The following is a 10,793-nucleotide window of genomic DNA, read 5'->3' as shown; positions in this document are numbered from 1 at the left end:
ATCCTTCACCGTGAACTATCAGGGGTTGCATAACAGCACCCAAACCCGGACTGAACCAAATCTATTTCTGTAGTAAAACAGATTAGCGTACGAGGGGGGATGACTTCATTCCACAGTAAACCTGTGGCCGAACTAAAGGAATCAAAAGCTTTTAGAGAAGTCATCAGATTTCAGTATCGCGTAAAAGGATAAAGCGATCCATCTCTGTTGCAGTGTTTAGCTTAAACCCCTTAAAAATATCTCAGATGTATATGAAATGGATAATATGTGCCGTAGGAAAGAATTCCTGCTGAGCCCGACCAAACTGACGTCCAGGAATGCCACCGGACGCTCCCATGATCCCAGTCGACTAAAAAAAAAAACCCAACAGGCGCAAAAATGTGAAAAATCCTGCAAAGGAAGCTGAAGGGGGAACAATGGAGGAAGCTGTCAGTGTAAACAGGTAGGCCCCAAGCCTGCCCGTCATTCCAGCTCTCCACAGCAGAGATAAGGATGCTGAAAGCGTGAGGGGAAAACGGCTCCAACAGACTTTTGTCATGCAGTCGTGTTTCCTCTCGTGTTTTATTGCTGTGTGTGTATTTCAGAGGGGACATCTGCCACATGTCATATATCTGTTATATGTTGGCATCAACCTGCCATGGTACTAGAAGGAAACAAACCTCGGGCCGTGATCTGTACAATGTATTTCTTCTAGTTTTGTCAATATTTTCAATAAAAATAAATCTGCCAAACATGCCTGACTTGAAATGAAAACCTCTCCACTCAGCATGTCGCACCAGGTAATGTGTGAAATTAAGAAATGTCACGATAAAACAGCTGACAATGTTAAAAAGTTGTTCTCATCCATGTTTAAGAGTAAAATCACATGCCGCCAAGACAGAGATATCTGTCCCTGCGTTCCGCCTGTATTGCCACTTCAGCCCAGGCCTATTTTTACGCCCTTGCGACTGTAGGGAAAGTAATTGGCGCCACGTTAGATTCAAACCTATGCTGTTAATGGGAAAAAATGTGTGATATGTTTTGGCTCTTGTTCTCTTTCTATATTTGTCCCAGTGTCCTCCGTGCAGCTGCTCCTCCAGATCTGTCTCCCAGTGTTCCCATCAAGCACCTCTCTTCAGCCTGCATATACTTCTTGAATTCGAGTGTCTGCCAGCCTCCATCAACTCCTGCTTAAAGCAGCAAAAATACTCTTGAAGGCGCATTTGAAATGCCGGCAGCGCGCTTTGATGTGTAACTACACTTCGACTCTGTTGTGTCATTTAATATCGAATATGTGCCTCATTTCTGGCCCTTGAGCAAATACCTTCCACTGCAGCTGTCATGATTCAACGATTTTGTGGCCAAACAGCTTTTATAGGAAGCAAACCTGACTAAAGTGGATTTATGTTAACATTTTTTTTTTTTTTTTTTGAAGAATAAACCACCCAAAAATATTTTTCATTTTGCGCCAACATGTTGATAAATTCCTCTTTTCCTCTGGGGTGTGTTTTAAAAAAAAAAAGCATCCTGGCCCAAGTTGAGTTGAAACTATGCCTACTATTCAAAATTCCTTACAAGTTAGATGATGTTGAATCTATTTTTCCGCCTCCTAATTTCCAGTGGAATTCCCAGATTTTGAATGAAACCGTGCCAAACAGGACTCAGGAGGTCAACCCACTGACCGTACACTCCCCTCCAGTCCTTTTCGCACAGCCAGGAGAGGTCTCCACCCCATCCATTTTGAGCTCTCCACATCAGCTGCGCCAAGCTTTTAATCTGCCTGGTGACATCCCAGTGTTTCCTGCATAGGACGGAGGGAGAGATAAGCACACTCCTCTGGGCGGTAAATCACTCCGCATTCCCGCTCCTGCTCTGATATCTCCATTATTCAATTAGACTGCGCTCAAATTCACCATCATTTCTGGTAATTAGAATCAGAGACTTGGAAGTTATTTTTAGGGTGTCAATCATTTTATTTCTTTCCTTTTTATTTGGTCTCAATAGGATATGATTTTTAATAGTGGCAAATAACAAAGAAACTAAACTAAACCTAAAGTATTTTCTGCAGCATCTAGTGAGCTACATTAAAATCAAAACTGTATATATACTAAAAACTGTATATAAAATACATTAATTTAAAAAAAAAAATTATATATATATATATAGGTATGTTGAATAAGTAAGGCTTGATGTATTATTTTTACCTTTCATACAGTTTATCAACATATAAAAATGTCAAAATGATGTGTTAAGCAGTATCTGTTTCATTTACACACAGTAAAAATGCCAGTGTTGAATTAACACCCAAAAGTGTGTATATGTGTCCAAGTCAGCTGGTGTTAAATTAACACTTTTGGAAGTGTCGAATGATTGACACCTTTTTTTTGTTTGTTAAATTAACACTGGTCATTGTTAATATTCAACAATACCAAGTGTCACATTAACATTGCAGTGGTGTTAATGTTAAAAGTAACACCGGTGTAATGTTGATCACAAAACATAATGTGGTGTTAAAACGGTAAATAATTGACCCCACAAGGTGTCAATATCAACCAAATCCAGTGCAAAAATAATCAAAACAATACACAGAAATGGAAAATTGTACTTTTATTAAACCCATTTCCATTTCAATTGACTGGTGTTCATTTAACAAAAAAATAAATTAAGAAAATGGGTGTCAATCTTTTAACACTTCCAAAAGTGTTATTTGAACACCAGCTGACTTGGACACATATACACACTTTTGGGTGTTAATTCAACACAGACATTTTTACTGCGCAGCACCCAGACAAATATTATTGCTTTTTTTTTTTTTTTTTCCTGATTTTGCCTAAATTATTTACATTTTTAATTTCAATAACATATTTCTTCTGAGTGAATTTAATGTTGTAGAACAGCCAAGCCAGAGTCTTGAGAATATAAAGATTAAAGTGATGGTAAAGAGGCTTTCCAAAGAACTGGAGCTCATCACCAAAGATAATCCTCAAAATACCAGTAAAGAAAGAAGAAAGGAGCATTTCATCAGTTTAATGCCATGGAAGATTCTCAGTGGCATAAAAGAGCAGGAATTGTTTTGTTCAGATGAAAACAAAAAACTTTATATATTCCTAAGTGATGCCACCTGCCTTATCTTTTGGGAAACGTGTGTATTGGCTTAACTGTAGCTGTATGCGACTTTAACTATTTTCACAATAATCATATAACTATCTTGCAACTTTACTCATTTGTCTCAAACTCTCTATTTTTAATTAATGTATTTTATGCTTATAGTTTATAATGTGATGTCAAGATAAACGTCCTCAACTCCAGCACACCTGACTGAAATGATTGCATTAGCGCCGGCTTCCTCTCCCATCCGGTGCAACAAAAACCTGCTAATCACCCATCGGCTGGAGCAGGCCTGGCCCAAGGTTGCATGGAGCTTTAAGCAGAATCTTACACGGAGCTCCGTTAGAAATATCTATACTGGAACCATCAAATCCAATGTCATGATTATTCTCTTGTTCTCATGTATAAATATAAATATTTTAGATCTAGAGGCCATGTAAAGATTCATGCTTTTCTGGGAGGATACTGATGGTTTGGTTTGGTCTTAATAATCCACTTTAATATATTTAAACATAGATTCTCAGCCCTACTGTTCTGTGTTTTTGTTTTCCTGCTGGAACATAAATGGTTCAGATGTTTGAAGTTCTTCTCCCCAAATTCTGCAGAGGACATTTAATGAATCGTCGAGTTAAAATGCATCCAAGATTTCAGGAATTGTATACCTTCAGCCAAACAACCACTGACTCATTAAATTCTGTATACTTTTAAAAAGCATTTTTACACCACATGCTAACAGCATATTAATGAAATTTTATAGATTTTAATATGTGCAAATGTCAGTATATTTACATCACAATTAAATATGATTTGTGTTATACCTTAATTTATTTACTATTTCAAAATGCATATTAAACATTTGTATTACTCTGAAGGACTTAAAGTAGACTCACGCATTTCATTGATCCCTTAATAATTATGCAGAGAAAAGACCTGGCAAGCACAGACATGCTAAAGGTACAAGTAAAATTAGTTTTAAATTTATTCAGAGGACATGTTATTACACGCTAGTGCAGAAAAGGTTATTAAATACAGTTTAAGTTTGACTTTTCTGCAACTAATGAAAGAAGAAGTAAAGAGGATTTCATCTCTGAGTTTGTGAAGTGGAGTATGAAGCAACAAAATGACACAAAGCACACCAGTAAGTCCACACCTGAAAACAAAAAAACCCCCAAAAACTAAATGGATAAAGGTTTTGGAGTGGCCTAATCAAAGTCCTGTCTTCAATTTAACTTAGATAATTGTTGCTTGTGTTCAAAAGGCCCAAAAGTGCCTGAATTAAAACAATCATGAAAAGTAGAGCGGAACAAATATCGACCAGATTGATGTAAGAAACTCGCTGGTGGTTATCAGTTGTTACTTCTTATCTAAGGGCCGGGGGGTGATTTTGGATATGTGTTCCCCTTATTAAATGAAATCATCTTTTGTATTTATTTTAGTTATGTTGTTTATTTTTGAATAATCTGAAACATTTATTTATACCAAATACTTCTTCATAGATCTGTAGGTCTTAAGGCAGGATTAAATCACATTAATTTTATATGAAGAACTAAAACCGTGTTGGATAGAGAACCCTGTTAAAAACAAAAGATGAAGCTGATGTTTTATTATCTTATTTGCATATATAAATAATAATAATAATAATAAAAAGATTTTACTTGAAAGATAAACCACCTGAACTTACAGCAGATTTTGACAAAAAAAACAAAAACTGAGCAGGCAGCCGAATACGTGGGCTGTCAGTGTCTCCTCAGTGTTCAGCGACTATCGGCAGCCGAGCCTCTCAACAGAAACATTAACACGCAGAGAATGTGGACTATTATTCTCCAGGGGACGGTGGCGGGCAGGGTCCTCCTCATCAAATAGCTCGGCTCCCTCCCACCGTGAGCCCTGGAAGGCCGGTGGCAGAGGGCCAACCCTCTGACGGGACAAGCTGACTACACGCGACCCAGATAGCAGCCCTGGGTGCAGAGTGATTTATCCGTCATCAGACAACCGTCCTCTGATTAAGGGTCAGTCACCGAGCAACAGAGCTGAGTGGAGAGGTCGGAGACAGGCAGCCTCCGTGTGCGAGACGCTGGCATCCTGACCGGCCGACACTCACATGAAGTTTCCAGGCGAACATCGACTTGAACATGCACACTTCTACCGATGGGCATGTACAGGAACAGCCCCGCAGTCCTTTCCTCAACCCACTTCTCTGTGGTTTATATATGTTGGCTGACTTACACACACTTAAATACACACATGCCAAAGCCAAGATAAAGACTTATTGAGCTGGCCTTGACTTTCCCTGAACCTGACAACAAAAGGATGTGGCAGATCTGAGTCGCCCACTGTTTGACTTGTCTCTGAGGGCTCTTAAAGATCAGAGGTCTTAATGTTCAGGGTTCAAAAACGGGTTACTGCGTCCATCCATTTTTCATGAAAATGCTGCCTATTGTGAGCATGAAAGGGAATTCTGCCTGAGGTGACTCGAGCTTCCTGAGTTTCTCCAATCAATCCAGTTTCTTTAGTCTTATGTTCTTGCTTTTCAAATTGTGTTATTTGCATTGCATGATTATATTGTAAGCTAAATATTTTAAAGAAGCAGCCTTAGAGATTATAAGACTGTAAAACGCATTCTGATTCATTTTTAATCTTATTGTAAAAAGAATTATGTTATTTCATTTTCATCACCCTACCATCAGCGTCGATGCTTGTGCTTTTATGTGGTTGCCATGAATGTGTTGTTGTGAATTTATTTTTTTATTTTAATATTTGTGCTTCTATACTTTGATGAGGCTTATATTCAAAATCTATCTTTACATGTTTTTATGTTATGTCAGAAAAAAATATTTTTACAGAACTTAAAGAAATATTGTGCAAAGATTAACCGTGGCTTTTCAGCAGCTCTTGTGGTGCATACATAATAAAAATAACAAAAACAAAAACCAACACATCCAACTTTGTGGAGTTTCTTTTACCAATTTAGTGTCTTTAATCTTCTTTTGTTGTGTCTTATGGTTTAAAAACATTATTTAATTCTATCTTAATTAAATCATTAACTTATAAGTTAATCGTCTTTCCTGCTGCTTTCAATCGGTTGCAGCCAAGTTGCTGTCCAGACATTTTGCTGTTGCTCACATTTTTTCTCCACGTTATTTAAACGTTTGACCTATATGCCCAAATAAACTCTGTTAGCAAATCATACACCTTGAATTAGCAAAACATAAATAAAAAAATAAAATAAATAAAATAAACATGGCTGTTGATTTCTTCTGTGGTGATGCATAGGCAGAATTAACTCCTAACATTTTAAAATAACAGTATTGGAAACCTGCAACCATTGCCAACTGACTTATATAATTAAACATTTGGAATAAAACTGTTTTAATTATACACGCATGCTTAAAATAAATGTTGTTTAATCTGTTGTTACAGTTAAGGTCAAAACCTTTTTGATTTTGTTTCAGCCCACAGAGAAATCCTAAAAATGAATGTGTTTTCATGCTCAATATGCAGACCCAAGGCTGTAGGAATCCCAAAATATTATTTTATTTTACCAAAGTAAAGTATATTTCTGTTAACTTTGGATATTTAGAGATAAAAATTAATTTAAGTTTTTGAAAAAAGATTTCTAATACAGAACTGTTATGATCTACGTAATCAGGGGGAAAAACTGCTGACTTGACAGTTATCCAGCAAACACTGATTCCATTTATAATGAAAGTAAGACGGCAAAGGTCTAAACAAATTGTTCACAAAGAACAATGTCCAGGCACATTGACGGAAAGTTGAGTGAAAGAAAAAAGTGTGACAGAAAAAGCAACATTTCATTTCTTTCATTTCTTTCATTTAAGCAACTAACGATATTATTAAAATTTGGTTTCATTTTTCTTTTTCTTTTTCAATGAAACTGAATTTGAGCCAAACTATAAAAATCAAAGTTAAAATACATAGATGTTTAAAAACTTTGTGTGTATTAAATTCACAAATGAGTTTATTTGAAATAAAAATCGAGGATATATTATTGAAATGCACCAATAAACTATATAATATTTTAGTTTACCTTTTCAATGAAGGAAAGAGATCCACATTGCTAAATAACTGATCTTTAAAAAACTTTGCAGTGCTAAATTAATGGCTAGAAATCCCATAAAATCCACCGAACACAATAATTTTTGACTGGAAACTGTATTTTATGAGTAAATTTTCTAGTGCAAATGTTTGTATTATTAATCCATTACTTCCTGATTACCAGAAGTACAAAAATAACACATGGCAAAGACAAGGTATCACTGCATTTAAATACAGTCATTACATATTATGTTGGGAAATTGCTCAGGAAACACTTTGATCTGAACTTTTACATAAGTAGATTCAGAGAAACAACTCAAATGTTCAAACCAGCTGTTAACAAAGACTACAAGTTGTTTTAAGTTGGTTGTGCGCATCTTTACCGGCGATGCAAATAAATGTGGAGAGTGGTGTGTTTTGTACGTTTAACATCTTCAATCATAAAGATTTCCAGAATGTTTCTGTTTCAGAGTGTAGCTCAGATTTTCATACAGTGAGACAGAAAACAGTCGCTGCGGGAAGCTGAACATGGTCACCAGCACTGATTGAAATCTGAACAATACTCTATACAACAATCCCCTGGCTGTCCATATTTTTATGGCCTACATCTGATTTCTGAAACACTATGGGAAACTAGACAAAACCAGGAAATGATGATGTCATGTGTAAAATTATTCAGCATCTGTATTTTCTCCATTTTCATCAACTATCAGATTTTTCCTCGGCGCCCAGAAGGTCTAAAGCTCTTCCAGGGAAACACGCTACCATTTCTACCATTAGCATCTCTCAATTCAATTTGAATAACCTAAAAAAACAGCACGCCGTGTCATCAAGTGTTTGCAGTCAGATATTCCCTCTTGCTAAAAGCACATAAGACATAAAAACAACATTTGACAGCGCAGGACGGAGTGAAGAGAAGCTTAAAATACTCTGCTGTGCGTCATGGTGGCAGGATTTATATCAGGGATTACTAACTCACCTGTAACCGCGGTCCGCGGGGGCTCACGTGCCTTTTACTCCTTCATGCTGAATGACTGCAAAGATCACACACAACAATATGAGGGCTGGGTTTTTATCCTCTCTGAATTTGACAGAAGCACAGCGCAAAATGTACGACACTAAGACATCAACTATTTTTGGAACATTTACTTCTCGTTCCGGACTAATAAAGGATAATTTTTTTTTATATACAGTATTAATACATTGGTGATTAAAAAAAAGATGATTTTTCAGAGAATTATGACAAAATCTGTCAAAACTCAAAGTTAAAATAGAGTTTTTCAACATTTGCTGTTTTGGTCAATATACCATCTATTCACACTTTTAATTGATTTATTCAAAGCGTCCAATAAGCATCGTCAACAAAATCAAAGAAAAGAAATAGTTTTGCATAATGTTGTGAAATAATTATGCATTCATTTTAAAAGACGAATTACAAGTTATTTAACTTTAGCCTGTTCACAAAATTCTTGTACATTTGCAGAAAGGGTAAGTAAAGATGTATGTCATCCTGTGCAAAGCTGACCCCTGGTGGCCGTAACTGTCATCACAACTAAAACTCTCCACTTTTTTTTTTTAAGCAGCTTCCCATTATGATAAAACGTTACTTATAAGCAGTCAGTTTCCATTAAGATCTTTTTTTATTTTTTATTTAAAACAATCAGACTCCTTTGGAATAGTGCCAGTGTCTGATGAAGCAGACCGGTCTCAGGACAGAGCAGGAGGAGGAAATCGCTGTCTGTTTTTGGAGAACCAGAGGTGAGCGGTTTGTTATTTTAGTAAAAATGTGTTTGATATTTGTTTGAAGTCCATAATCCAGGGTCATGGGTGGAAATACTCTTCCTGTGTAAGAAGCCAAGAGCGTTTCTGAAAGAAGAGAAACACCAAAGAGCTTCTTGACATTGTTGTGCTGCAATTAAAAAAAGTAAAAAATAAAATAAAATCATGCATCCACAAATAAGGGATCGAGCTTTTACATTTTTTTAACAGCTTTATTGCTCGATGTACTAAATTTAACCATATAACACTAAATTACATACAAGTACTTCTCAAGTATTTCTCTAAGTGGATTATTATGTCTTTAAAAAATACAAATCAAAACGTATCTTTTTGATTTTCATCACTGGATAAACTTGAATGTATGAATTTTGATTTAATAATCAAAATCTTCTTCTAATTATTATTTTTTGTATCAGATTTTAAAAGCTAGATATTACTGATTGTGTAAAATATTAGCGGTTTTTTTTTTATTAACATGGCTTCATATCTACTTTTTAACCTTCAGACAATCAGACGTTTGGATGGTGGTGAGTCAAAGTTTAGTCTCGATAATAAAAATGACGAACCCCTTGAACAGCAGAGAAACACGTCGCATCAGCAAAAACAAACGTGTCAGCTGCTCAACAAACGCATGCACACAAAGACAAAGTCATTCATACAGAAATACAATGAGACAACAAAAGCTGTTGACCCAGGTCATGACACGCTGCCCTCTCCCGGCTTTATTTAGACCATATATTTATGTATTTTTATTTTTTAGGAAGTCCTACCGGTGATTCCCAAAATGGGGCGAGTGGCGTGAATTTCACAGAGCATGACTTCCTCTCGGATAGAGGATGTTCCCAGCCAATCTTTCATGGATGTAGCAAACAGGAGTCATCGGAACGAGGAAGTGGAGACAGGTGCTCTCTGGAAGACCGCGATTGACAGAAAGAGAAAAACAACAACAGACAATGGTGAGCATTTATCTTTGGCTGAGCTGCAGCTGAGCTTTTGTTTTTTTTATTTCCAAGATTTTTTTGCAAATCAGCATATCTTTCCCCTAATAGCCTATTTTGGTATCCCAAACGCTTCCAAACCGGCAGTGTGCTGTTATTGTTCATTAATAATAGCAGTGTCTGCTACCGTTGTTAGCACATACATGCTAACAACAGTATTTCATGTTAGCATGTAGATGCAATCAAGTTAGCGGTTTATTAACACAAAAATCATTTTAATAACTTTCCTAGTAATGTATTGGTTGAATAAATTGTTTTATATTTGTTGAGATTAAAAACTATATGTAATACCATTCATTAAATATATAGAATGAGATACTACTTTTGCCTTACATTTAGTAGCTTAAATTTTCCCAAAATATTTAACTTTATCTTCATTTAGCTATTTCACCAGCTTCACAAACTTTCAACTTTTATCATTCATACTTATCCACACAGTTTATTTGTTAGGTAAATTCACACTAGAGTCTAGGTTGCTATAGCTAACTTTATCGTAGCAGTATTTAATCAGTAGCTCACTAGCTAGTACGCAAACTTTAATCATAAACATGTTTTAACACTATATTAGATTACGTTAGCACGATAATTGTATTACTTTGCATATTTTTACAACCCTTTCTTTTCTCTTAGTCTATTCATATTATCCTATGGTCAAAAGTTAAACGTTTATGTTTTAATTCTCTATTTTTACCTAAGCAAACTCTGACCTTTGTAAATTTGGTACTTTTAGATATTTTGAAATTCAGCCACAGTGCTGCTGTAAAATGTTAGCTATCATTTTGCTGTTTTAGTTTCCTACTTTAAGGCACTTTTTAAGTATTTTTTACTTTAAGGCACTTTTAAGTTTTTAATTTCTGGATTTAACATTGGTTA

Source organism: Poecilia reticulata, chromosome 20 (genome assembly GCF_904066995.2).
Source record: "Poecilia reticulata chromosome 20, P_reticulata-male-v2, whole genome shotgun sequence".
Classification (NCBI taxonomy): domain Eukaryota; kingdom Metazoa; phylum Chordata; class Actinopteri; order Cyprinodontiformes; family Poeciliidae; genus Poecilia; species Poecilia reticulata.
Note: the sequence above shows the minus strand (reverse complement) of the source record.